Source organism: Taeniopygia guttata, chromosome W (assembly GCF_048771995.1).
Source record: "Taeniopygia guttata chromosome W, bTaeGut7.mat, whole genome shotgun sequence".
Classification (NCBI taxonomy): domain Eukaryota; kingdom Metazoa; phylum Chordata; class Aves; order Passeriformes; family Estrildidae; genus Taeniopygia; species Taeniopygia guttata.
Genome location: NC_133064.1, coordinates 11,423,555 through 11,451,353, shown reverse-complemented (window position 1 = coordinate 11,451,353; position 27,799 = coordinate 11,423,555). Strand labels below are relative to the sequence as shown.

Genomic DNA, 27,799 nt, shown 5'->3' with positions numbered 1-27,799 from the left:
AGTCCAAATATAAGTATAGACTACATCACACTGCCCCAAATACGCCATGTGCTCACAATAATAAAATCCACCACTAGATAGAAACCTACCCTATGCCTCATGCTGTTGCAAAAAAAAATAGCCCACCTTGCCACCCTTTCAAATCGTCAGGCTCAACCAGTGGAACTTTCCACTGGACAGCAATTGGCATTGCCAGCAGTTTTAAAAAATCCATTGCAGTCACGATGGGCGTCAGTTGTGAAGGATGCTCTTTTAGACAGTGACTGGAAGGTGGTCAGCTCCCTAGTTTGTCCTGTTATAGTGTCTAATGGGAATGCCATCTCGGAGCCCCATGACTGGAAAATCCTACAATCAGCTAAGCAGACAGTCACCACTTATGGGATCAGATCAGAAGCAGCCAGGAACATCATTCAATATATATTTACAGCAGATGTGCTTTGTCCCGGTGATTCATCTAATATTGCCTCCCTGCTCCTGACACCTTCCCAGTTTCTCATGTTTGAAAGGGAATGGAGTCGTTTGGCAATTGAAGAGGCAAACAAACACACAAATGTGGGGGATCCTTTTTATGGAGTCCAGCCAGATATGCTGACTGGGCAGGGACCATATGCAACCAACCAGGTGCAACTTACCTTTCCTGTTGAAATGCATCAATTGTCACAGCAATTGGCCCATCAAGCTTTGCTTTTGGTACCAGACAAGAAAAAGTCAGCATCCTATGCGACCATAAAGCAAGGAGCCACTGAACCATTTGGACAATTTATTGATAGGCTGTCAACTGCTTTGAAGGACACACCTGACGTGCCACCAGACATTCAGGAACATTTATTCCGATCCCTTGCTTTTGAAAATACTAACCCACACACAAGAACCATCTTAGCCACCCTTCCTCAAGGCTGTCCAGTCGATGAGATGCTTGTCAGAGCCACACGCGCAGAACAGAGCAACCAAGCTGCAGCATTCACAGCTGCAATCCAAGATGCAATTCAACAACAAGGACACATCATTGCAGCTGCTTTATCAAGCAACAACACAAGGAGACAGAAGACGTAATGAAAAAGTATAGCAGTACTGAGTGTTTTCCAAGATACCAAGAGGGATGGACATTATGCAAATCAATGTTATTTCAAATACGATATGGATGAAAATCAATGTATAAAGATAGAAATGTTAATAATTATTTAATTGCCAAAAATGTTTCTGAAAACAAAGATTTGAGGAATTTCAGTCAGATGGAATGTTGGCATTGAGTTCGCAATTTCTGGTTTTGAGTTTTTATAGATAATAAGATAAATGATGATTGTCAAGTTTTTGTAGGTAATGATAAGTAGTGATTGTTACTGATGTTATATGAACGCTTTGAAAAGATTGTCTTAAACTATTTTAAACATTTCTTGTTGATAGGCTGATCATATAATGTAAGTTGTCTGATTTTTGTGATAAGAATTATTATTAAGGTATTAAGGTATTGAGGTGTTGTTTTAATATTTACAGTCAGTTTTCATATGTTTTATTGTCTTTTTAGTTGATTGATTGCAAGATGTGTTTTTTCAGGATCCTGTGTTTTTGATTTTTTAACTACTCATGATTTCTTTGTCTAATCTTCTATGCAGCTGCAATTCATCTTCTTTTAAAAATTTATTGTCCAAGTTTTGGTTCAAGATTTCAGACTTCAAGTTTTCAGATCTCTAAAGAAAAGGTTTGTTGTATTTAGAGAATTTTTGTCTTGAAATAAATTTTGGACAGGTTCAATTATTTGATGGTTTGATAAATTTTTAATAATAAGGTTTTCTACTTATAACAGTTATTTCTAAGACTTTCATTTTATAATGTGTTAATACATATCCTCCAATTAGGGTTTGAGCTCTGGCCAAGCTCTGGCTCTACGTGGATGGTGTGATTGACCCAGGTGTTTTCTGCATCAAAAAGTATTCAAGTCCTTTTGGCTTGACAATTTGAACATATAGGGCAGCTGAGCCTCAAAGGGAGTTTTGGAGAGACATGATCTGGACATGTTTTATCCAAATCTCTGTTATTTTAAGGTTTGTCAGCTGCTGCAGACTCTGGGATGACAATTTGATAGTGTAGCACTTAGTAACTGTGATTTTATATGTAATATTAATTGTGTATTATCTGATTGATTTTTATTTGTTGTTAGTTTCTTTACTATATGCATTGTTTTGTTTTTGATGTTTTTTCATGTTTATAACAAAGATGTTGATATCTCCATTTCTTCATGCAAGTTTTAGGAAACAGAATTGAGAGAGGACTCTCCAGTCCCTGTGGGGGTGTTGGGTTTGTTTGTGTTTTAACAGGTGCAGAATCTAGATGGATTTCAGTGAAGAATGTGGAACTTATCAATTGCAAGAGGGCACTCCACAAGTGGAGCAGAAGATGCACAGCAAAAGTGGATTGTGCAAAGATTTGTGTTTCACCCACAGAAGATAGTGGGCTTTGAGTTTTTGGGGTTTTTTAATAAGTGTGTTTTTAATGATGTTATAGAATTTTTTGCTAAGTTTTATTAAGTTTTAGTAATGCCTGTGATTTTTCTGTTCATTTTGCCATTGTCTTTCAATTGCAAAAGAAAAAGAGGGAGTCCCAACATAGATCAACAGCAATCCTGCTTGAGTGAGTGTTTTTACCCATCCAACCAAGAAGTCGTGTGATGGGCAAGACAGATGCTCTTGCTGCATTGATACGAAAAGGCAGAGACAGAATTTTAAAAATAGATAAAAAAGATACCAACCTGCAGTGATAACAACGTCAATGACAACAGTTTGCCTAGAACATCCCGTGATTAATCCAGTTCTAATGAAAATTAATTTTGTAGAGTACAGAGAAATAAGTTAGAATATCATAAGTGTGAAGTTAAATTTATCAGAAGTTAGTTTATTAGAAGTTATAGTTTATGTTTAGAATTAAGTTTGTTTCTTTCATGTTAAACAGGGCATTCAAAAACCTGAGAAATATGTGGTGGGCCTCAATGTTTTTATTAAGCAGTATTTTGGTTGTTGAAGTATCTGGAATCCTTGACATTGACAAAAAGAGAAAATATGCGGATCATTTGGGCCAAACAAACTAGGCAAGATTCATTCTGCCTGTTGTTAGCCACACCCTCTAACCCCTTTCGTACTTGTTTAATGTACTTGTTTAATTGGAGTCTCGTTGGGTCCCATGGCAGAGTTCAAAACATGGACCGGAGCTCAAATGAATTCAAATAGCACAAAGACATGAGTGCGAAAAATTTGAAGGCATGTGCTGCATGAATTTGGCTGATCACTTTCAATCAATTCACAAATAGTTATCACAATTGAAAGACAACATAAAAGAATTTGTTGCTGTAGACCCTCTGTTTGCTAGTTAGATCAGTTCTTTAAGTTTTACTAGTTGAGTTAAAGATTTAGTTCATTTTGCTATTGTATTTTTTTTATTACTATGATTATTTTAGTTTCTATACTGTGTTTATTATAGTGTATGAAAAAGATAGTGCACCGCGCCTTCAAGTCAGCCTAGGTAGCTCAAAAAAAAAAAAAAGAAAAAAGAGGGAATTGTTACAGAATTTCTGCGAGAGAGAGGTCATGATTTATGTTTGGAATGAGGTTTGAGCTACCCACTCAGACTAAGCCCTGATAAGCGGCCTTGATGGGGCCTCAAAGCCTTTGATGCAGTGAGAATTCAGTTGTAGCGCAGTCAGAAATTCTGTTAAGGTAACTACAAAGTAATGAGCTATCCGAGCACGAATTAGAGTAGAGCTGCAGTGTAAAAAGTTTGGCCACCTTAAAGAAAAGGTAGACAATGTTAGCTTGCCAATCAGAGTGCCTTTGTAATCTGTAAACTATGTAGAAGCTTATATAAACTACCATCTTATCTCAAATAAAGGGAGAACGTTTGATTAACCACATTGGTTTGGATCTGCGTTTGTCCTGTCCAGCTTCCTGTTTTCTGAGATTCAATGGCTTACATCATGCTATGGCCCATAACAAGATCTTAGGTCTGAAAAGCAAGTCCTTTGGAGGCATGTTACCCCTGAGAGGATTGAGTCAGACAACAAGACTCATTTCAAGAATAGCCTTATCAACACCTAGGCTAAAGAACATAGCATTGAGTGAGTGTACCATATCCCCTACCATGCACCAGCTGCAGGCAAAGTAGAGAAGTACAATGAACTGTTAAAAACCCCCTTGAAAGCATTGGGTGGGGTATCATTCAAAAATTAGGAGTAGCATCTATCAAAGGCCACCTGGTTAGTTAACACCCAAAGTTCCACCAACCGAGCAAGCCTGTGGGAACCCAGGGCAAGGGGAATACCCCCCTGTCTGCCCTGGGGTGCTCTGACTCCCAGGAAAACACTGACTTTGACCCTCATTCATGGAGAAAACATACAAAGCCTCAAAGTAAACTAGAAACCACAAAAGTGTGAAATAGATTGTAGAGATTGTAGATAGTAGTGTAGTATGTCACATGGGTGAGAAATTTAGGTTTTAGGATTTTTAGTATGTTATAGATGGGCTCAAGATGGAGGATATAGGGTGTTGCCTTGAATTCCTTTCTTCTCTCTTCTTCCTCCTCTTTCTTCTTGGGTTTAGGTGGTATCTTGTAATTGGGTAGAAAAATCTGCATTGCAGGTCTTTAGGGGTCAGTTATTGGGTTAGAAAGGAAAATAATTTAGGTGTCACTTCTTAATTGGGTAGTTTAGGTTTTGATTAGACTTAAAACGACCTTGCAGCATGAGGTTGTTGGCCATTTTTGTGCTGTTTTCATGCATGCAAGGTCTGGGCACAGAGAGTGTGTTGAAGTTTTGATAAGATAACAATAAACAGAAGCTGAAGACCGAAAAAGTCCAATGCGTCTCTCGTTCCTGACACAGAACTGCTCCAGGAGGGTCTCCCCAGCCAGGGGAGCCCCCAGGGAGTTGCCCAACATGGGGCCCGCAAACTCACACAGGGTTAGTTAACACCCGAAGTTCCACCAACCGAGCAAGCCCTGCCCAATCTGAGCCTCTATATACAGTAGACAGAGACAAGGTCCCAGTGATACATCAGAAGTTTATCAGGGAAAACAGTTTAAATCAGTTCTGCTTCGAGTACAGGCAAACTGATTCATGGGGTTATCTTTGCTCAGGGACAAGGTTGCACGTAGTAGATAATGCAGAAAGAACAACACAGTGTGTACCTCAGGAAGATCTAATTGTTGATTAAGAACCATGTGTAAATATCACTGTTTGCTGAATGTCACTACCATGGTGTCCTAGGGTGACGTTATGGTGTTTGTATCTCCAGTCGTGTGTTCTGTTTATGTTTGATATTATGTTCTGTGCTTTCAGAACTGACTCTGAAAATGAAGGTTTGTTTTGCCTTGTTATCAGCCGGTTTACCTCCCCCCATGGTCTGCTGTCTAGAAGAGGCTAGTGCTGGCTGGCTTGCCTTTGCTTGCTTGCTTGGCTTGCTTGCTTTGCTTGCTTGCTTTTGCTTGCTTGCTTTGCTTGCTTCTGCTTTTGCCTTTGCTTCCTAGTTAGTTTAGCTAAGCAGTCCAATTCTTTCCCTGGACTGTTTCTTTTGCGTTCCTTTTCTTGAATACCATCCAACCTGCTCCAGACTGGGACCTGGGAAACACCAAGGAACACCGAGAGCTTGCGCTTTGTGATCTGCAGCAGCCATCCCCAGTGCCGGAGAGCAATCCCAGCATCCAGACTCAGGCGACCACTCCCAGGAAAGACTTTCTGGATTTGTTAATCTCTTCAGAGTGGTGAAAGAGTTTTGTTGTCATCTGGTGTTGTTAATTTTTTTGGTGCTGGGGAGTGCTTTGTTTGTTAAATAAACAGGTTCTTTTCCACTTTTCCCGAACCAGGTGGGTGGGGAGGGGCCATGGGGGTTTGTTTTCTGGGGGCTCCTTCCAGAGGGTTTTCCCCAAATTTGCCCTAAACTAGGACGCATTGTCAGTATATACCTGTATACTGTATATATATATATATATATACACACGTATGTATATGTTTTTGTAGAATTAAAAAAAAAAATTAGTTTTAGTAGTAAGCTGACGATATAGGGATAAGAAGTGAAATGTCCTAGGGTGACTTTATGATTCTTGGATCCCCAATCGTCTGTTCTCTTTTTGCTAGATATGAAGTTCTACACCTTTAAGACTAGTTCAAAGAGCCAAGGGGGAGAAAAGAAGTGCAGAATTTGTTATCAGAAACTGCACTTGCTCCCCTGCATCCTTCTCACAGACTGTGTTGTCTGCAGCACAGACAGAGAGTGGGAGAGGACTCTCCTTTGCTTTATAGCTTTTTTTTTTTTTTTTTTTGCTAGCTGAGGAAGAGAAATTCCCTGGACTGTATTTTTTCTTTTTTCTTGAAACTGTTCGAACCTGCTCTAGACTAAAAACCCAAAAGAGCGCCAGGAGTTCGCACCTGTGGCCCACCGGGCCTGGGCCGTGACACGTTCCAGAGTCGGAGAGACTGAGAGACTAAGAGAGCCAAGCTGCACTTCACGACAAGGACTTTCTGAATTTGCCATCTCTTCAGAACAGCGAGAAGTTGTATTGTTTAGTATTATTCATTTTTATGCTTGTGAATACTTTGCTTGTTAAATAAACAGTTTTTTCAACTTTTCTCCAAGGAAATCTTTTCCTGAACCAGTAGAGCAAGGGGCTGCTTGAGTTTTGCTTTCTAGAGTGACTCCATTCAGAAGTTTCCTCCCAAAATTTGCCCGAAACCAGGACAATCCTGTAGGATTTAGCTCTTCCATTCTGTCCCTGCAATTGCTACCTTCAGGTGGGTGGTCTTTCAAAAACTGAGCCCCTCCTTCAGAAGTATATAAAAATATTTATCAGGCTTTTTCCCTTTCCCTGTTGTTTTAAGGAAGGTAGACAGGATTTTGTTAAACATATATTAAACTCTAAGCACTTTTAAAAAACTGTTCCAAAAGCCATCACTGTAAACCTGAATTCAAAATGTTTTATTGTGAAAAACTATTAGCTTCTTGTTTCTATTGAAAGGCTCACATGAATAAAACATCTTGCTTTTTGCAGTTTGATAGAATTAGAAAGTTTAAAAGAAAGTGGAGGCATAACAAAAGAAGCAAAGAGATGAAATGTTATAGCTTAAATACTGATAGAATACTAATAGAAAGTAGTGGACTTTTAATAACAATATTACAATTTGAATGTATGACTTTAAAGACTTTCTGTTAAACTTGTCACTCATATTTACAGTGAGGAACAAGTGTAGTAAATTTATTTTGGGGTAGCTGCTAAATATTCAGTTTAGGCCTACAGGATGAATATTAGGAGAATTAATTTCTTACTGTTATGAATGTCTTCTTATTGTTCTTGGGCAACCTGCTTTAGCTGACCTTGCTTAAACAGGCAGGTTGGACTAGATCATCTCAAGTTGTCCTTTCCCACTTCAAGCATTCTGTGATTCAGCAAAGTACTTAAGTCTAATTCTAACTGTAAATATGTATTCATTTGTGCAAAACTCATTCTTTGCTTATCATTAGACATGAGGGAAATTGTGTTGTAAGGTGGTCTGTTAGGAATTGAGTAGGAAAATTTCATCATATGCACATTTGTTGCTGAATAGCTCTTCCCAAGAGGGAACCGCCTACATTCTTTGCACAAGATACTGAGACACTTACATTTGGAGAATTTTCCCTTTATTTCACTATAAATTACTCATTATAAAATTAGGCGCAGGAATTTACAGTTTATTTCCAGAATCAGAGTTATCATACAATACTACTGGTCCTACCCAATGTAGAGTTTGACTACATGGGTAGCTTCAGAGTAAGGGTTAGGTGCATCAATGGTAAAACACCACAGTTAGATGAGAGCAGTTACTTTTATAACCTAAGAGAACATAAAGAGTGTCACTGTAGCAGGTATACTGATGCATTGCTGAGACCATTAGTTACCACTGAACAACCAACGGCGACATATTTAATCTATTGAAATGTAAACATCTGTAAGTACTCACACATATCCCACTAAAACAGCACTGAAATGACAGTAGAATATTATACCAGAAGTGTGAACTGAAATTAACCTCTGAAGTCCATCTAGTCCTGCCTTTCACTCAAGTATAGTTATTAGCAACACGAGGCCAAGTCAATCATTGCTTTGTCTAGGTAAGTCCTCCAAGAATGGAGATTTCACCACCTCCCTGGGTTCCCTTTTCCAGTGCTAAACTAATCTCCAAGGGAAAACTGTTTCCTACAAACACATTAACTACCTATTTGTACAGCTGAAGAAATATGAACTAGTTCCAGAAATAGAGATGGGATAACAAGGAATATAGGGAAAGGCCTCTATTGCAGATCTGACCTTAGATGCAACGTGAAAGAAGCCTTGCCAAACCAAGCAAGGCTCTGCAGAGAGGACAGGAACAGTGGGGAGCAGGCGGTATTTAATACCTCATTCAATCTCTAGCTCTGATTTTATGAGCCAGCTCTACCTCACAAAATTGCTTTCAGCAAAAGTCTATTTCAGCTGCAATGGAAAATCACAGAATCACTAGGTTGGAAGAGACCTTGAAGATCAAGTCCAACCCATGCGCTAATACCACCTCAACTAAACCATGGCACTGAGTGCCACATCCAATCTTTTTTTAAACACATCCAGGGATGGTGACTCCACCACTTCTCCTGGCAGACAATTCCAGTACTTTATCACTCTTTCAGTAAAAAACTTTTTCCTAAGATCCAACCAAAATTTCCCTTGGTGCAGCTTAAGACTGTCCTCTTGTTCTGTCAGTTGTTGCCTGGAAAAAGAGACTAACCCCCACCTGACTACAACCACCTTTCAGATAGTTGTAGAGAGTGAAAAGGCTGAAGACAAAAATTTGTGAATAGTTAATATACAGAAATGTGCAGCTGGAGCTGGCTCAAGGCTTCTTAGTGGCTGACAGCCTTTCATAGCAGTTAAGCATATGTCTTGACTCTACCTCCTCTTGGGATTTCTATCAGTTGAACACTGCTGGAACCAGGAGGGGAAGCTATACTTGTTATTTTCTATATATTTTTTTCTCTCTTTCTCCTTCTTCTTCTAATTCCCTCTTCTCATACTTTTGAGCAACTTAAAATCCAATGGGCTTGGAGTTTGCTGCGGTGAATGGACTAAGTTAATGCTTTGTGAAATGTCTTATGTTGATTGAATGCTGCTTTAAACTTTTGCCAAAGTTCTCTGATTTTCTGATGTTGCCAGTAAATGTTTTTGGTTTTGTTTTGGCCTTCTGAGGATATCTTGTCGGTATTTTTTCCGTGCATCTAACTCAGAGTGCATGAAAAACTGTAAGCCCTTTTAAGAGGCTCATCAAGTGAGTTTTTGGGGCCTTACATTTGCTCCAAACCAGGTTCAGGCCCTTGCATTTGGCCTTGTTGAACTTCATGAGGTTTATATGGTCCCACTTCTTGAGCTTGTCCAGGTCCCTCTGGATGGCATCCCGTCCCTCACCACTCAGCTTTGTCATCTGCGAATTTGCTTAGGGTGCACTCCATCCCTTTGTCTATGTCATTAGTGAAGATATTAAATAGCACTGGTCCCAATACAGCCCCTGAGGGACACCAGTTGTCACTGGTCTATATCTGGACATTGAGCTGTTCACCACTACCTTCTGGATGTAACCATCTAGCCAATTCCTCATCCACCAAATAAATGAGCCATCAAATCCATGTATCTCCAATTTAGAGAGAAGGATGTTGTGGGGCACTGTCAAAAGCCTTACAGAACTTCAGAGAGATGACATCTGTAGCTATTCTCTTGTCCACTGCTGTAGTCACTCCATCATAGAAGGCCACTGAGTTGGTCAGACAGGACTTGCCCTTGGTGAAGCCATGCTGGCTGACTCGAATCACCTCCCTGTCCTCCATGTGCCTTAGCATAGCTTCTCAGAGGTTCTGTTCCATGATCTTCTTGGGCATGGAACTGAGGCTGACAGGTTGGCAGTCATTGGATCCACATACTGCCCCTTTGGTCTGTCATAAAAGTGATTTTGCACTTCTGGAAGTGATAAGATCCATAATGAGCCATAAGCCATTCACTCAGCCCCATTACTGGACCATCCTGGATGTACAGACTGATATGTGTACTGGTTCTGTCTGGGATAGAGTTAATTTTCTTCATAGCAGCTCATATGGTGCTGTTTTGGATTTGTGACCAAAACAGTGCTGACAACATTTTAGTTATTTCTGAACAGTGCTTTTTCAGCATAATGGCCTATTCTGCTTCTCACACTGCCCTGCCAGTATGTAGGCTGAGGTGGACAAGAATATGTGGGAAGGATGAGGGGAGGGGATGGGGGACATTCAGTGTTATGACTTTTGTCTTCCCAAGTAACTGTTAACACATGATGGAACCCTGCTTTTCTGGAAATGGCTAAGCATCTGCCCATCAATGGGAAGGAGTGAATTAATTTCTTATTTTGCTTTGCTTGTGTGCACAGCTTTTGCTTTACCTATTAAACTGTCTTTATCTCAACCACAACAATCTGGAAAAATCCTCCTGCTGTATTGCTGTTTACTGTAGTTCTTTTACTTGTACTCTTGTTGGTTATTCCAAGCAAGCCCCTCTGTTGAATATGCTGTGGATACTCTTCTTAAGGATAGTCATAGAATTATAGAATCATTTAGATTGGAAAAGACCTCAAAGATCATCAAGACCAACCATTAACCCAGTACTGTCAAGTCCACCACTAAACCATGTCCTTAAGCACCACGCCTATACATCTTTTAAATACCGCCAGGGATGCTGACTCAACCACTTTCCTTGGTACCATGTTCCAGTGCTTGACAACCCCTTTGATGTATAATTTTTTCCTAATGTCAAATCTAAACCTCCCCTGGTGCAACTTCAGGCCATTTCCTCTTGTTCCATTGCTTCTTACATGGGACAAGAGACTGATACCCACCTCGCTACAACCTCCTTCCAGGTAGCTGTAGACAGCAATAAGTTCTCGTCTGAGCCTCCTTTTGTCCAAACAAAACACCCCCAGCTCCCTCAGCAGCTCCTCATAAGACTTGTGTTCCAGACCCTTCACTAGCTTCATTGCCCTTTTCTGGACATGCTCCAGCACCTCAGTGTCTTTCTTGTGAGGGGCTCAAAACTGCATGCAGTACTCAAGGTGCGGCCTCACCAGTGCCAAGTACAGGAGGATGATCACTGCCCTAGTCCTGTTGGCCCCACTATTTCTGATTGTGATGGTTTCGACTGGACTAGAGTTAATTTTCTTCCCAGTGGCTGATATGGGGCTGTGTTTTGGATTTGTGCTGAACATAGGGTTGATAATACAGAGATGTTTTTGCTATTGCTGAGCGGGGCTTACACAGAGTCAAGGCCTTTTCTGCTTTTGTACTGCCATGCTGGCAAGGCAGTTGGGGGTGCATGGTAGGTTGGGAGGAGACACAGCTGGGACAGGTGACCCAAATTGACTAAATGGATATTCCAGATCATATGACATCATTCTTGGTATATAAAGTGTGAGGAAGAAGGAGAAAGGGGGGGATATTTGGAGTGATGGCATTTGTCTTCTCAATTAACCATTATGTGTGATGGGGCCCTGCTCTCCTGGAGATGGCTGAACATCTGCCAGACCATGGGAAGCAGTTAATTCCTTGTTTTGCTTTACTTGTGTGCATGGCTTTTGCTTTCCCTATTAAACTGTCTTTATCTCAACCTATGAGTTTTCTGGATTTTACCCTTCTGATTCTCTCCCAGATGCCACTGGTGGGAGAGTGAGCGAGTGGCTGCATGGGGCTTGGTTGTTGGCTGGGGTTAAACCACAACACTGACATGAGTCAGGATGACATTGGCCTTCTTGGCCACCTGGGTACACTTCTGGCCCCTATTAGGCTAACTGCTGACCAACACCCCCAGGTCCTTTTCTGACGAGCATTTTTCCAGCCACTCTTCCCCAAGAGGTCCACCAGAACCTTGCTGGTTGGTATTCTAATGTAATATATGTTATGGAATAATTCGTGCTTATGTAAAATATACATGAAATAAGTTGTGCTTGTACAAAAAATTCTTCAAGTTTTAAAACCACAAGCCACAGTTGGGGAAAGATTGTGAAACCACAGATGACAGAGGAGAGAAAGACCTAATTTACAAATGAAAAAACGTGGCTCCCTTTCCCGGGACAATCCAGGAGACACCCAAGCGATGAATACTCGAGAAGTATCTAAGATCAAGATAGTCAGAGTCATCAGGGGCATGCATTCCAATACCAGGATCCTGTAACTCCAGGATCAGTGTGGAGTTGTGTTTTTTATGTTTTATTACATTTGTATTATGTATAGGTTTGTTCCATGTACCCCCGGTCCTGTAATGGTTTCTCCCCGGGTTTTCCTGCCTTTCCCCCGCGTGTCCGTTATCCCCAAAAGTGCTAAGTCATCCCCCTGTTTACCCCAGATGCCTGTCTGTCACTCGGTGTCCCTTCCCATCCACCTAGAATCTTCCACCCGGGATGCCGGGTGATAGGTAGAGGACCTGGGACCCTTCCCCTGTCTATCCTTCATTGGATGTACCCCCGTATCCCACCACCCTCGAACCCCCCGCGGTTTTACTCCATTGGCTGTTCGGTTTTCCCCCATTCCGTATTTAATTTGTTTGCGCGGTTCATTTCGGGCTTTCTTCTGGCTGGCTCCAGCACGTTCCACCCCGCCCGCGCCTTTCCGGCAAATGCAGGCGCGGCATGCCTTGGTCCCCTTCGAGTTATTGTATTCCCCGTTGGATTACAAAAAACAGAATTCAACCCCAGAGAAAGACTCTCCTCGTAATTCACCGTGGGGTCACTGGCTGCTCTCTGGAACTCCGATAGTGCTTCCCAAAGCCCGCGAGGGTCCAGCTGGAAGCGCTAGAAACCTGCCCACACCTGCCCCCAGACGAGCTAGCTGGGGCTGAGGAAGGGCGTCAGGGAGAGGAGCGCTGGCAGTCAGGGCACCCAACATGGGGCTTGAGAGCATCAGACACCATGGACAGAGGATCACCGAGCCCTGGGAGACCGGTGGATTTAACCTCGTGGATGTTACGATACCCCCAGCAAGACCAGGATCCGTTTTAGCGAGCCGCACTTCCGGGGGATAGGACCGGCAGCTTCGGTTCGCACCGCCAAAGTTCAGTCCTCTCACGGTGAAACCTCGCGACTGGATTTTTCGTTTCCCCTTCGGACTTCGCTGGACCCTCTGTGAGTTACGGGGGGCCCTGGGGCTTCGCACACCTTGTCCTTTTTGGGGTGGGTTTTTCTTTCTCCCGCGGGGGAGAAAGATCCCGCATTTTTCGGCGGTTTGTCTCCCTTTAAGTGGGGAGCTGTAAGGACAGATCGGCTTAGCGTCCGAAAGGGGTCTTTTCATTTCCGTTGCTATTTTCCAGTTGTGAGGCTTGGCGGCACGTTTAAGATCGACAGTATGGGTGCCAAATTGTCAGTGCCGCAGAGGAGAATATATGTCCAAGTTGTGGGAATCCTTGTTGGGGGGGAAAAAAGTTTAAAAAGACCGATGTTAAGCGGTTCATCCAGTGGCTTTCACAGTCCTTCCAGGACCTTTCGACAGCAAAATTATACCAAGTCCTGTTTTGGGACCGAGTGGGGAAGGAGATCCTCCGACAAGGGGACCCTTCCCTCTCGACCTTCACTTACTTGGCACTCCAAATTAGAAATATTATCAAAAATAACATCGAAGAGCTGCCACTGCCACACGAAGGCAAACCCAGCCCCAGTTTAAAAACCCCTAGCCCTCTTTCCTCTCCCTCTCTCCCTAAGCCGGGGATTTTCAGACGGGCATCCCGGCAACAGCCGCAGGCAGATTCTGGCCCCTCTGTGAACCCTCGGGGCCCCTCGCAGGGCAGTGCTGTCACGGCTCTGCACTCTCCCCCTACCCCAATTTCCTCTCTTTTTACAGCCCTGGCCCGTAGTGGAAAATCTATAAGTTTTAAGACCCCTGATCCCACTCCACAACCCTCCCCGGACCTTTCCCAAAATGGCTCCCTTTCCCACCTCAGGGCACAAGATGGAGGGGACCGCATGGCTTTCCCTGCCACTTGTGCTTCTTCTCCCCACAATCCCTTTCTCCCAACAGCCAACCCCTTCCACCCCAGAGACTTCTCCACCCACTCCTCCTCTCCACCCCCTTCTCGCACCTCCCCTAATGAATCATTCAACAGTCCTTCCTTCAACCCCACCTCTAGGGGTGATGTAACACCTGCCACACCCCCGGCCCTGGTTCTGCCTCCTCTCTCAGTTCCCACGACCTGCCTTCTTGTTCCCATGCTTTGGTTTCTGGGGGTGGGGAGCGGGGGAACTGCGACCTGCCCCAATCCCTGCCTGCCTTTTCTGCTGCGCCGGTCACCTATACACCGCGGCAGAGGGGCAGACCCCTCACACAGTGGACCCCGATCCCTCAGTCAGTAATCAAGGATCTCTGCAAAGCCCAAAAGGAGTTTGGCCAGGACAGCGAGTACTTTAGGGGGCTATTAAGAGCCACGCTCTCCTCAAACGAATATGTCCCTGCTGACATGCGCACTCTCTTTTCGTGTTTGATTACTCAGGCTGAGTTTTTGGTGTGGGAGTCCGCATGGAGACGGGAAGCACGGGATTTATCACCCAGCCTCTGGGCTAATGCAGAGACCTCCACGGATACGGATGGGGGCATGTTATCAATTGATCATCTGTGCGGGGTTGGGCATTGGGACACGGCAACAAAGCAGGCCAAAAAGATCCCAAGGGAGGCACTGTCAGCGAGCACAAAGGCGGCGGAAAAGGCCTTCTTTAGGTTAAGACCCAGTGGCCCTGTTTTTAACTGTTTCTCTCTTAAGCAGTAGCCACAGGAATCTTTAGTTAGTTTCGTGGATAGGTTGTGTAGGGCAGCAGAAGCGCAGGTTTCGGAAGAGGGGTTGAGGCAAGGCATGGTGAAACAAATAGCACTCCAGAACGCCAACGAAGCCTGCCAACAGGCAGTCCTGAGCCTTCACCTCAACCTGGAGCCGACACTCCAAGACATGCTGGACGTGTGCGTTCGGAAGGTCACCTTACCATCAAAGGACCTCCAGGGGACTCCCCGAATGCCATCAAGGAGGGTCTCCTTCGCCTAAGCCCTCACACCATCCACGACCCCGGCTCCTGCTCTCCGCTTCCCAGGGCCAGCCCCCAGAGGTTACCACCCGGAAAAACCCTGTAACCTCTGCAATAAGAGAGGACACTGGGCATCCCATTGCCCCCTAAAAGAAGACTTTTTACACTTTAAAAACCAAAACCAACAGCAAGGGCAAGGTGCCCCCAACCCTGGGGGACAATCAAAAAACTAGTTTCTCAGCGCAGTCCCTCCCTGCGTGAGGACACAAATTTGGTGGGAAACATAACATCAGAGGAGAGGAGGGACAACACATCAGAATACCCACCTGAGGACAAGGACTCTATTACCGGACAAGACATTACCAGATTGGACACTAGGGGAACTATGGCTGGCGAACCAGCCTGTGTGGGGGGAGTTGGGAATTTCATTTCACAGGCATGGCTTGGTCAGGACTCCAACCATCCCAGGCCCATCCTTAACACCCAGTCCAATTTCTCTCCATACAGGTTGGCCCTGACCTAACCCCTGCTACTCAAGGATAGCGATTGGCATTTTATCACAGTTGACACAGAGGACCCAGGGACCTGGAGGAGACTCCACAGTAAGTACATCGTCCTTGGGGACACAAAATACACGCCACTCGAGATTACTATTGCACCCAGCTTAACATCTGCAAACCCCAAACACCTGGTGCTGTGGCTGCACTGTGCTCACCCGCCAGTCTTCCTTCCCAAAGGGCAAATCATCGCCCAAGCCATACCTGTATCTGGGCCCCCTGTCTACCCAGAAGATCTATGGATGAAGACCGCTGAGAAAATCTACGAGGTGTGTCAGGCCCAGGTACTTGGGAAGGAAAGACTCAAAATCCCATGTTACATGTGGAAAGGCGGTGAGCACAAGTGGCTTAACGGCCTCTTGGACACCAGGGCGGACGTCACAGTCTTTCCCTCACGGGATTGGCCATCGCGTTGGGAGCTGCAAGATGTGTCTGGACAAATTCAAGGCGTAGGAGGGGCACAATTGGCAAAGCAATCAAAAAACATCGTAAAATTTGAGGGGCCAAACGCACAATCGGCTTACTAACGCCCGTTTGTTTTAGATTACACGGAGCCCCTGTGGGGAAGGGACCTGATGGCTCAGTGGGGGGTCACATTGGACATTCCGACCCCTCAGGTTTTTCGGGCAGCGGTCACTGAGGGGCGTCCTGCCCAAAAGTTAAATTGGCTTTCTGACGTTCCAATCTGGGTAGAGCAGTGGCCGCTCAACAAACAAAAATTAAAAGCACTCCAGAAGGTCGTGGCGGAGCAACTTGCCAAGGGACATATCCAAGAAACAACATCTCCTTGGAATTCCCCCGTCTTTGTCTTGAAAAAACCAGGCAAAGACGAATGGCGGCTGCTCCACGACCTCCATGCCATCAACAATGTCATCGAGAATATGGGTCCCCTTCAACCAGGGATGCCGTCCACCACAATGTTGCCAAAAGATTGGGAATTGGCTGTCATTGACATAAAAAACTGCTTCTTCCACATTCCCCTACACCCTGAAGACACTCCGCGTTTTGCCTTCTCGGTTCCCTCCACCAACCGAGAAGCCCCCATGGAGCGCTACCATTGGCAGGTGTTGCCTCAGGGTCTCAAATGCTCGCCCACCATCTGCCAGTGGTACGTAGCTTCATTGCTGACCCCCGTCCGTGCAGCCACCGAGGGCGTGATCATCCAGCACTATATGGATGATATCTTGATTTGTGCTCCCAACGGCAATCTCCTTACACACGTGCTTGGCCTGACAACCAATGCATTGATTTCTGCAAGGTTTGAGCTGCGAGAAGACAAAATTCAAAAGATGCCACCCTGGAAGTACCTGGGTTTGGAAATTACCAAGCGGACCATTGTTCCGCAAAAACTGGCCATTAAAAATAAAATTTGGACCCTAGCTGACGTCCAGCAGCTGTGTGGTTCTTTGAACTGGGTGAGGCCCTGGTTGGGTATTACAAACTAAGACCTAGTCCCTCTTTTCAATTTATTGAAAGGGGGGGAAGAGCTGAGTTCTCCCAGGGAACTCACCCCAGAGGCCCAGGCTGCTTTGAATAAGGTCCAGGAGACAATGTCTGCCAGGCAGGCCCACCGGTATGATCCGGACCTGCCCTTTAAATTCATCATATTGGGCAGACTGCCACACCTCCATGGTGTTATATTTCAATGGATGGACACCCTAGGGAAGGACAAGGACCAGGACTTAAGGGACCCACTCTCCATCATAGAGTGGGTCTTCCTAAGTCACCATCGGTCCGAGAGAATGACAAGGCCACAAGAGTTGGTGGCGGAACTGATCCGCAAGACAAGAGCGCGGATCCGGGAGTTGGCTGGATGTGACTTCGAATGCATTCACATTCCAATCAAATTGGAATCGGGCCAATTCACCAAGGCCATGCTGGAACACCTTTTACAGGAAAATGAATCTCTTCAGTTCTCTCTAGACAGCTACACAGGCAAAATTTCAGTTTTGAGACCAGCCCACAAAATTTTTGAGTCAGAAATTCAATTTGCATTATCCATCAAACAAATTCAGAGCAAGAAGCCACTCAAGGCTTTAACAGTTTTTACAGACGTGTCCGGAGGATCCCACAAGTCCGTAGTGACTTGGAAAGATCCTCAGACTCAGCAGTGGGAGGCAGATATTGTTGAGGTGGAAGGCTCCCCTCAAATAGCTGAGTTGGCCGCTGTCGTTAGAGCTTTTGAGCGGTTCTCTGAACCTTTCAATTTGATAACCGATTCGGCGTACGTAGCTGGTGTAGTGTCTAGAGCGCAGGATGCCGTCCTGCAGGGTGTGTCCAACGAGGCCTTGCACAAGTTGCTCTCAAAACTGATTAAGTTAGTCTCCCACCCAGAGCAACCCTTTTATGTGATGCATATCAGGTCACATACCAACCTGCCAGGGTTCTTGGCCGAGGGCAATCGGCGTGCCAACTCTCTCGCTGCCGCCCCAGTGCAGATAGCGCTGCTCCCAGACAAGTTCCAGCAAGCTAAGATCAGCCACCAGTTTTACCACCAGAATGCGCCTGGTCTGGTCCGGCAATTCCACCTCACTCGTGACCAGGCCATAGCCATTGTGGCCACCTGCCCGTCCTGTAAGTCGCTCCCCTTACCATCGGTGAGTGCAGGGGCTAACCCTAGGGGTCTAAAGTCCTGCGAGGTGTGGCAGATGGACGTTACTCACATTCTTTCCTTCGGGAAGATGAAGTACGTCCATGTCTCCGTGGATACTTTCTCTGGGGCAGTCTTTGCTTCTGCTCACACAGGGAAGAAAGCCAAAGACATCGAAAAACATTTAATACAGGCTTTCTCTATGCTGGGCGTCCCAAAATTAATAAAAACTGACAATGCCCCTGGGTACACGTCCAAGGAGTTCTCCAGCTTCTTGCAGCAATGGGGAATAGAGCATAAGACCGGCATCCCGCATTCCCCAACAGGCCAAGCCGTGGTGGAGCAGACTCACCAGAGTCTTAAGCGTATGCTAAAACAACAAACACTGACTATGAAAGTTGAGTCCCCCCAAGTTCAACTTGCGCGGGCCCTCTTCACATTAATTTTCTTGAATTGTTCTTTCGAAGTCCTCAACCTGCCAATCGCTAGACACTTTGGCAACTATGAGCAGAGCAAGGTCAGGGAGAAACCATCAGTGCTCATTAAAGATCCTGAGACCTGGCGGCTGGAGGGACCCTATGATTTAGTCACCTGGGGACGGGGATACGCTTGTGTGTCCACGCCCTCAGGCCTGAGATGGGTGCCTTCCAAATTTGTCTGGCCATATGTCCCTAAACACCAGACCAACAAGAAAGAAGATCCTCAGGTGAGGCATGCAACCCTCCGCAGACGGAGAAAGTCTCCCCCTTTCCTTTCCAGTTCAATGCTTTCCCTCTCAGAGCCTTCCCTTTCCCCATCCAGTTCCCTAGACTCGCTCTTCCCTTTTGATTTAGATCTCCCCTCCCTTGAGTGCTAATTTATGTTTCAGTTATTTTTCAGACATTCACCTTGCCCAGGATCCAACCCACAATGTCAGCGTCAATGAGCTTCATCCTTCTCGCATTCACCATCACAGTCATCATACGACCCCAGCAGGCCTGGATTGTTCCTCAGCCCCCGGCCAACGTTTGGACCACGTTGGCCAATGCTTTAAATCAGGATCATTTATGTTTATCAACATCCTCAGTGTCTGACCCCTTCCTGTCCTGCCTCGTGGGGATCCCTTACCTTGTTAGACAACCTTCCCTTCCAATTTCCCAAAAATGTGTCTGCCCCCCGAGAGCGGTCCACGGCTTTCCAGGTCCAACCTTTGGAAGATCCTATGGTGTGGAGGTCGTGGGTCCGCTCCTTCCCTACCATGGAAGATGAACCTGAAGAACTCATCCTCCTTGGTTCCTCTCCAGCTTACACCTGTGTCCACTTTTTCAGTTTAGATCCCAACCACCCCATGGTAAAGTCCAAGCCCTTCAATGAAATCAAACAAACAGTGATTGAATATACCGCCCAGAAGTGGTGCCTAAAGGTGATCCAAATTTCTGAATACTCCTTTTATAATGAACATCCCCGTAAGCTCCCTAAAGGCACCTTCTTCTTTTGTGGAAATAGGGCTTGGGCAGGAATCCCCTCTTGTCTCCTCGGAGGTCCGTGTACATTTGGCCACCTGACGCTGTTTACTCCCAACAAAACTCAAATTGCACATTGGCAAGCAATTAATTCGACCACCGAATTGGCTAGACAAAAAAGAGACACTTACCTTCAAGATTTGGACGAAACTTGCAAGGATGAAATTTTCCGTTGGGCAAAAACCAAAGCTGTATTCATAACCGCCTTTCTACCTTGGCTGGCAATTGCACAAGCTATGAATGAATTAAAAGGCCTTGAATGTTGGGTAGTCAAACAAGCCAATATTACTTCAGCTGCGCTCTCTGATCTCCTAGAAGACTAGAAAGTTACGAGGCAAGCTACCCTCCAAAATCGTGCTGCCATCGATTATCTTTTGCTTTTGCACAACCACCGCTGCGTAGAATTTGACGGTTTGTGTTCTTTTAATTTAAGTTCTAGGGCTGAGGATGTCCGGGCCTCCATCGATAAAATGAAAGATATGATCACTCATATAAAGCAAGAATCAAGTGACTGGCTGGGGTCGCTTTTTGAAGGATGGGGACTCACGGGTTGGATCCAATCCATTTTGGAAACTGGACTCGTGTTGCTGTTAGCACTTATTGTTTTTATTATCGGTTTTAGTATTGTTAAAAATTTCATTTTAAAAGCCATCAACTCCACCATTCATATCAACCACGCCGTCCTCGCCTCCCCATCAGAGCTGACACCGCTCAACGCCGAACATCCAGAAAAGAACCAAGAAGAACACCCAGACAACATCTGGTTCGATGATGGAGAGCAGGACTGCGAATCCCCCGTTTAAGTTATTTTCCGTTCTTTTCTTTTTAAACAAAAAAGAGGGAGATGTGGAGTTGTGTTTTTTATGTTTTATTACATTTGTATTATGTATAGGTTTGTTCCATGTACCCCCGGTTCTGTAATGGTTTCTCCCCGGGTTTTCCCGTCTTTCCCCGCGTGTCCGTTATCCCCAAAAGTGCTAAGTCATCCCCCTGTTTACCCCAGATGCCTGTCTGTCACTCAGTGTCCCTTCCCCTCCACCTAGAATCTTCCACCCGGGATGCCGGGTGATAGGTAGAGGACCTGGGACCCTTCCCCTGTCTATCCTTCATTGGATGTACCCCCGTATCCCACCACCCTCGAACCCCCCGCGGTTTTACCCCATTGGCTGTTCGGTTTTCCCCCATTCCGTATTTAATTTGTTTGCGCGGTTCATTTCGGGCTTTCTTCTGGCTGGCTCCAGCGCGTTCCGCCCCGCCTGCACCTTTCCGGCAAATGCCGGCGCAGCACACCTGGTCCCCTTTGAGTTATTGTATTCCCCATTGGATTACCATAAACGGAATTCACCCCCAGAGAAAGACTCTCCTCGTAATTCACCGTGGGGTCGCTGGCTGCTCTCTGGATCTCCAATAGCGCTTCCCAAAGCCCGCGAGGGTCCAGCGGGAAGCGCTAGAAACCTGCCTGCACCTCTCCCCAGACGAGCTAGCCGGGGCTGAGGAAGGGCGTTGGGGAGAGGAGCGCCGGCAGATCAGCATTCATGATCAGCATTCATTGCTTTCCAGAAACTGCTTTGTCCAGCCCAGCACAGAGAAAAGGAGACCACATGAATATGTGAAGCAACAAAAAGAATAGGAGAAACTCTGCCCCAGGCAAAAAAAACTGCATAAAACTAACCGGACAGAGACAACAGGCGTGAACAGAGAGGATCCAAGTGATAGAGTTTGAAAGAGTGTTCACCCAGCGCCGATCCTGGGCTCAACGGCGTCCCTTTGATTGTGGCTATCGGAGACCGAATCTAGGTCGCGAAATAAAAAACTTTTTTTTTTTCTTTTATTATTAATTCGGCTTTATCATTTATTGCCTATAACACTGACTTACTAATTCTCTCAGGTACCGGTGAATGTCAGGAAGGGAACTGATTGTTGGATTTGTACATAGCATACTGCATCTGTGAACCAAGGTTTTCCTGTGGTAGGAATGCTGGTATTGGTGGAATTGTGGGGCTGTGCGTGTAAAATCTTTGTTAGATATTACTCTATTTAGGCTAGTCTCTCAAAAACTAACTACTGACTGACACTTTAGTAAATCATGGATCAGAATTATATGCCCTCCAAAACTTTATGAGCCATCATCTGTCCCATGAACAATGACAAACCATGCAGCAGGATTCATCCTATACCATGCAAACCTACCATGCTGATATTGACAATTGCCTGAAAGACACCACTTGCTGCTGTGACCTTATCAAAATAGGTGCCCCTGGCCTATACTGGCTGTGCAGCAGCTGTGCCATGACAATCCTCCCATGACAAGAGAGGAGGTCTACGCACCCAGGCTAATTGAGCCTGCAATGCATGTTGAAGTAAAACTCGTCAGGACCCATGTCTATAATTATCCTGATGCCCTGTGACATTGGTGTGGTTTTAACCCTTTAGTAGAATGAGGATGCATTTCTCACCAGCTTCCCTGGACCCTCCTTCCTTGTCTAGGGATCTCTGAGCTGGAGAAAGCAATCATGTCTCTGCTACTCTGGAAAATATAGAAAATGTAACAATTTATGCCATCCAGTCACTGCAGCAAGAATTTGCTCAAGTACTACAGACTACTGTTCAAAACCACTAGCTTCAGAATACTTGACAGCTATACATAGTGGCATTTGCACATTAGTAAATACTACCTGCTGTGTCTGTGTCAGCCAAGATGACCTTAAGAAAATCCAGGAACAACTAAAGCCCTTGCACCAGGTAGCAAATGAAGATATTCATTGGGGAATTGTCAAATTGTGGTAATGGCTTACCTCTTGGTTCCCATATCTCAGGGCATCTGTCAAAATATTTTGGCTGTACTTTTTGAAATTATCTACTTTGTCATTATTTATATTTTATTTCATATCAGTGGATGGGGTTGTGGACTATGTTATAAAACATTTTCCAGTCATGTCAAGGCATTCCCTGACTGGCTATGGGGCCACTAGATATAAACAAAAGTAGGTTGCCATCTCTTTCACAGCCTCTCATAGCAATTGGGAAAATGCAGTAGCAATTGTGGAAGGACATTCCCGCACTACCACAAAAAAGCTTATCTGCTTATTTGCTCTGTCCATCAGCTGGTGCATGGCTCTGAACATTCTCCCCCCTCACATGAATTACTGAGGGAGGTAAGATCCCCAGCTGATAATAAACATCCTTGAGAGCAAGATGTAGAGAGAGAAGCCAGGAATCCTACACTGAAAGGCACTATTTTTACAACTACAAAAGCTTCACAAATTTTCAGGAAGGTAGAAGTCTCCTACACACTCCCTGGAAATGCGTAGGACTACTTTCTGAAGCTTGGATGCATCTTTGTGGTTACTTTTCCAGAAACAGAGGAAAGGATCCTATGTGTGCCCCATCAGAAATTGGATGGTAAGATACATTGAATCCTAATCTGTTGGGGAAGATGAAATAGGAAAGTCTTATAAATATGATTACCTGGCAAAAGATTTGGAAAATACAGAAACTATAAGTGAGATTGAAATGAGAACAAGCTTTGAGATAATAAACCTTGGTCACTAAACAACTAGAAAATAATAGTACAGCCAGTTGAAGGCAATCCCCCCTTTTGATTGAACAATGCCCTCTATCTACAGACAGGTCCAAGGGTCAGATGGAATGTTCTGTCTCACCCCTCAAAATGTATGGTTCATGCCACACCTGTAACCCTCCCCTGAAACATCAGGTATCTGTAATCCCATTGGCCCAAGTCTTATTCCATGCCCACTTTGAAGCCCCCTGATAAGGTGTGCCTGGGGGACTGGACGGTCTCTCCCGCCCCCGCTACCTCTCTCTCTCTCCCTCCCTATCTCTCCCTGTCCCCGCTCCTTGGGGCCTGCTCCGGCTGGCAATTCCAAGCAGGGCCCTCACACCCACGCCCTTTGCAATAGACCCTATATTCTAAGACCTGACTTCAGAGATCTCTCCTCTCCATCCATCCTGACCATCCAGGAGTCCAGGGCTCCCTACACTAATCTATACTATTTTTTCGCTAGCTGTAATAATAGGTACCTCACTCGTGCACTGTATTGTTTATCTACTAGTAGTGTTTTTTTTGTTTATCCTGTGTAGGAAGTAATCTGTTAAAGTCTTATGTCTGTTAAATTTGTGCCGATTAAATAAATTATTCATTTTGTAATAGACCAAATTGGCTATGATTAAGAACCTTGGAGTGAAAGGAATGAGGGACTTGTCTTTACAAACTGTGGGTCTGCTAGTAGATAAATCTAGCATTGAGAGAAAAAAGAAACAATGGGAAGGATTCCACTGATTGATAAACGGAATGAGAGACATTTTTCTTTACAAACAGACTGTAGGTCTGCTGATAAATAAAATTGGATACTGAGAGATGAAAGAAAAAATGGGAAGAACCATAAACTCCATAGGAATTCCACTGATTGACAGAAGGAAAAGAAAAGGGGGGGGGTTTATACATTAGAAGGGGGTCTTAGGTATTAGGTGTTTTGGGAAGTCTGTACCTCTCAAGTACCTCAGCCAATGGGGAAAGAGAGAGGGAAATGCGGCTGGGAAATTAAGATAAAGAGGAGGCTGCTCCCCCAAAATTTTGAGAGACCCCAGGGGAAATGCCCCATGGCCTCTCCTTTTATTCAAATAAAGTAGCAAGACTCCTGTCTCCTTTTTGAACATAAACCTCTGGTGTTTGTGGAGTAATTTTCCTGATACAAGCGAGAGCAATCTGGGGTGCAGGATGCCCCAGACAGAGATACTGCCAGAAATCTAAGTCAAAGGCAGGACTTATTTAAGCTCGCCTCTCCATTTGTAGCATTTGGCATAGCCGAGCAAGGATATGGCAAACAATTTAAAAACTCAGTCTAAAGACTTGTCAGACTATTTATGGTGTCACAATGTGGATAACCCTTGTCCAGTAGACAACTGGTTTGAGTGGGAAAAAAGCCAAGAGAAAATAAATGGACAGCAGGAATTGCTGACAGATAAAAATGGAGAAAATATAATTTCTCATGAACTTGCATCATATTTAAAAGCAGCTTGTGAGTGTCGGAAAGAAATGATAATATAATATGGCAAATTAAAACAAGAGCTAAAAGAATCCAAGGAAAAAACAAAACCCTTGGAAGGAAAATTGGAATCAACATCATTAAAAAAACCCATCTCTTTGTATGTTAAAGAAATTCCAGAGTTGGTAACACCACCCGAGGATGGGGATGACGATATTCAGAAAAACTCTGATGAAATTGGTAATGCAAATGTTGAATTGGATTCTAACAAAAGCACAGAAACCCCACCTCGGAAGGAGGCAGAAATACCAGAACATAAATTGAATTCTATAATTAAAACTGAACTCTCCGAAGGACCCCAAGGTGGTCAGAGGAGGAATATGGTCAGAACATTTTCCTGTAATTCCATGCCATCAAAAAACCTCCAAGAAAAATATGGACAAAAAGCTAGGGAAACAGAAATTAAATATCTGTTAAAAATTTGTCTCACTGGGGAAAATGGAATATTACCAGATGGTATAGAAAGTTTCAGGTTCTGGAGTGTGTGTCCCTTTGCACCTCCTATCAAACCCCGTTTAATAATCAGCAGGATTGCATATTGGGCAGGAGGAATACATATAGAAAAAGGGGAACTTGCTTAAACTCTTATGTAGTTAGCTATTAATATCTCTGCTGCTGCTACATAAACCACCATATATTTGCAAGCAAAATATAAATGCGCAGCTGAAAATATCCCAGCCTCCGCAGAGATTAATCTTAATGTATTAAGACCTTTGCTGAGAGAAGCGCCGAATGTGCCAAAAGATTGCTTAGTGGAGAAACAAGATGAAGTTGGGGAAGATGTGGGGCGTAGTGATGCCTTGCATGACCCACAAACTCCTCTCTGAGAGCAAAAATGCATTAAGGAGGACTGCCTTGGCTTTCAAGTACCGAGGCTTACTCTCAAGCAGTAGTGGGGGGGAACCGGCAAAACTCAAAACCCTCACTCTCACAAAGAAAAAAAAAGACAGCCAACCCCCCGCCCCCCCTTTACAACCCAGCAGGGAGAGAAAACACCCTAAGGGCAGGGCGACCCTTGAGCTTGCATTGCAGTAGCTTCTGATCACCTTTAATATTCATTTTAGCCGTAGGAGCAGAGGAAAAAACCTTTGAAAATTTTTAGTTAACACTAAAGCTTGAAATCTCTGAGTACTCCACCAAAAGCCAAAAGCTAAACTTAAGTTTTAAAAAATAAAAATTGAAATTGTTTAAACTGGCTCTAATGAAGTGCTATCTGTTACACTGATAAAATCTTTTGATGTAATTAATATTTTAAAACAAATGCGTTATATTTAGACTGCATTCTACTTACAACTCTTCTGTTTGACTAATAAAAACAAACAAAACCTAATCCTAACACAGAACCTTTTCTTTGCAACTGTCCCAAATACGTTTACACATAAATAAATGACAGTTTGCATAATTAGCTGCCGTCAGCTAAATACCAATTTCCCTCTAAAAGGTGAAATTCCTGGAAATTAATAACCTGCAAGCCAAGCTGTAATTACAAAAGTAGATGTTATATCTACTTCCCACTAATAAAATAAAATTTCCAAGAAAATAATAAATACTTTGGAATAGTGGAAAAATAATATTCCTGGATTTTCTGTAATAGCCATGAACTGTGGTGGTAGTAGAACTCTGGTCACAGAGGGAAACATAGTTTCCCAGGCATCGTTCTGGGAAAAGCTGTGAGAAGCTCAGAGAAAATAATTATAAACAATTCTTAGGTTGCTGCACCTGGTGTTTGTGAACATGTGGAATGTGTTATGGAAATATATTTACCAAAGGGTGTTTTCTTAATTAGCCAATGGTGATGGTGTTTTTATTAGAGGACCAATCAGGTCCACCTGTAGCGATCTAGAGTATAAAAAGGAATGGGTTTCCTAATAAAGTGGATGAGCCTTCTAAAAATGTATGGAGTGTGTCACTAATTTATCCGTGTCATTTCTGACTCAATGGTGACATCTGGTGTACTGCACTCTAGGCTGATGGAACAGAGTTGGGTGGACCTCGGCCGTGTTCGCAGCCTGGACTGAAGACGAGGGGGTCTGGTGACCCCTCGTGGAAATCGCATCCGGCAACCCTTAGTGGAGTCGCAGGACTGGTAGACATGCCTGGGACCTCGCGGCACCCTGCGCCGTCCGCTCAAGACCGGACACCTGTTCCCCCGGAGAGATAACAGTGACCTTTCCCCGTGTCTTCCTGGAGAAGATATGTCCCTTCGGGACCGCGATTTTGCCCTCATAGCCTAGGAGCTGGGGCGGGTAACAGATTTCCCAACATAGCACTGCCTGCATCCCGGGGTAGGCTTGCGGTAGTTGGGAAGAGTTGCTTTCAAAATGGGGAACCGAATTTCTGTACAAGAATATACAACCCTTACAGTGTGGGGACATATAATCCTTCATACAGGACTTCCTGTGTCAGAAGACGCTCTCTACAATATTTGCCAAAGTTGGGCCAAAATTCATGGTTTCCCCATAGATGTGAAGACTGTGCTGGACCCACAGGCGTGGGACGCTCTAGGCTATCGTCCATGGGAGGGGGTCACTAGGGGAGATACAACCGTGCTCCAATTAATACCGACTTGGGGAGTCCTTTTGTTATGTGTAGTAGATATAATTTGCGCCATTTCTAATATGATATATGTGATATTGAATATTTGTTAGAGTATACATGTTTGTATTAGGATTCCCCCCCCACCCTCACAGGCGCAGGTGAGACCGGGTGTAGATTGGAAACTGATTTACAAGTAAGAAGGAGATGGGCCATGTCTGGGGAGATACAGAAACCCCAGGTGCTGATCGTTTGCGTGAACGACCCGAGATGGATATAATGGAAATCCTGAGGCAGATACATGTGAATACAGCGTTCCCGAATTCCCGTAAATATCATCAAGGGATTCAACAAACTCCAGACACTGATTTGTTCTCCCTCATCACCAAAAAAGAAAATCTTATTATCATATGGACTCTGAATAGAAGAAAAGACTGATTGCTGAAGTCTTGGCCTCAGGTGCAATTTTCCCTATAAAAACCGCTTGTGCC

At 44.5% G+C, this 27,799-nt stretch overlaps 1 protein-coding gene across 4 annotated transcripts in view; it reads right to left on the bottom strand.

Moving 5' to 3' along the window:
- LOC116806898 (guanine nucleotide-binding protein G(q) subunit alpha) overlaps positions 1 to 27,799 on the bottom strand; it is a 374,172-nt gene that overhangs the window by 22,042 nt on the left and 324,331 nt on the right. The window lies entirely within an intron of this gene.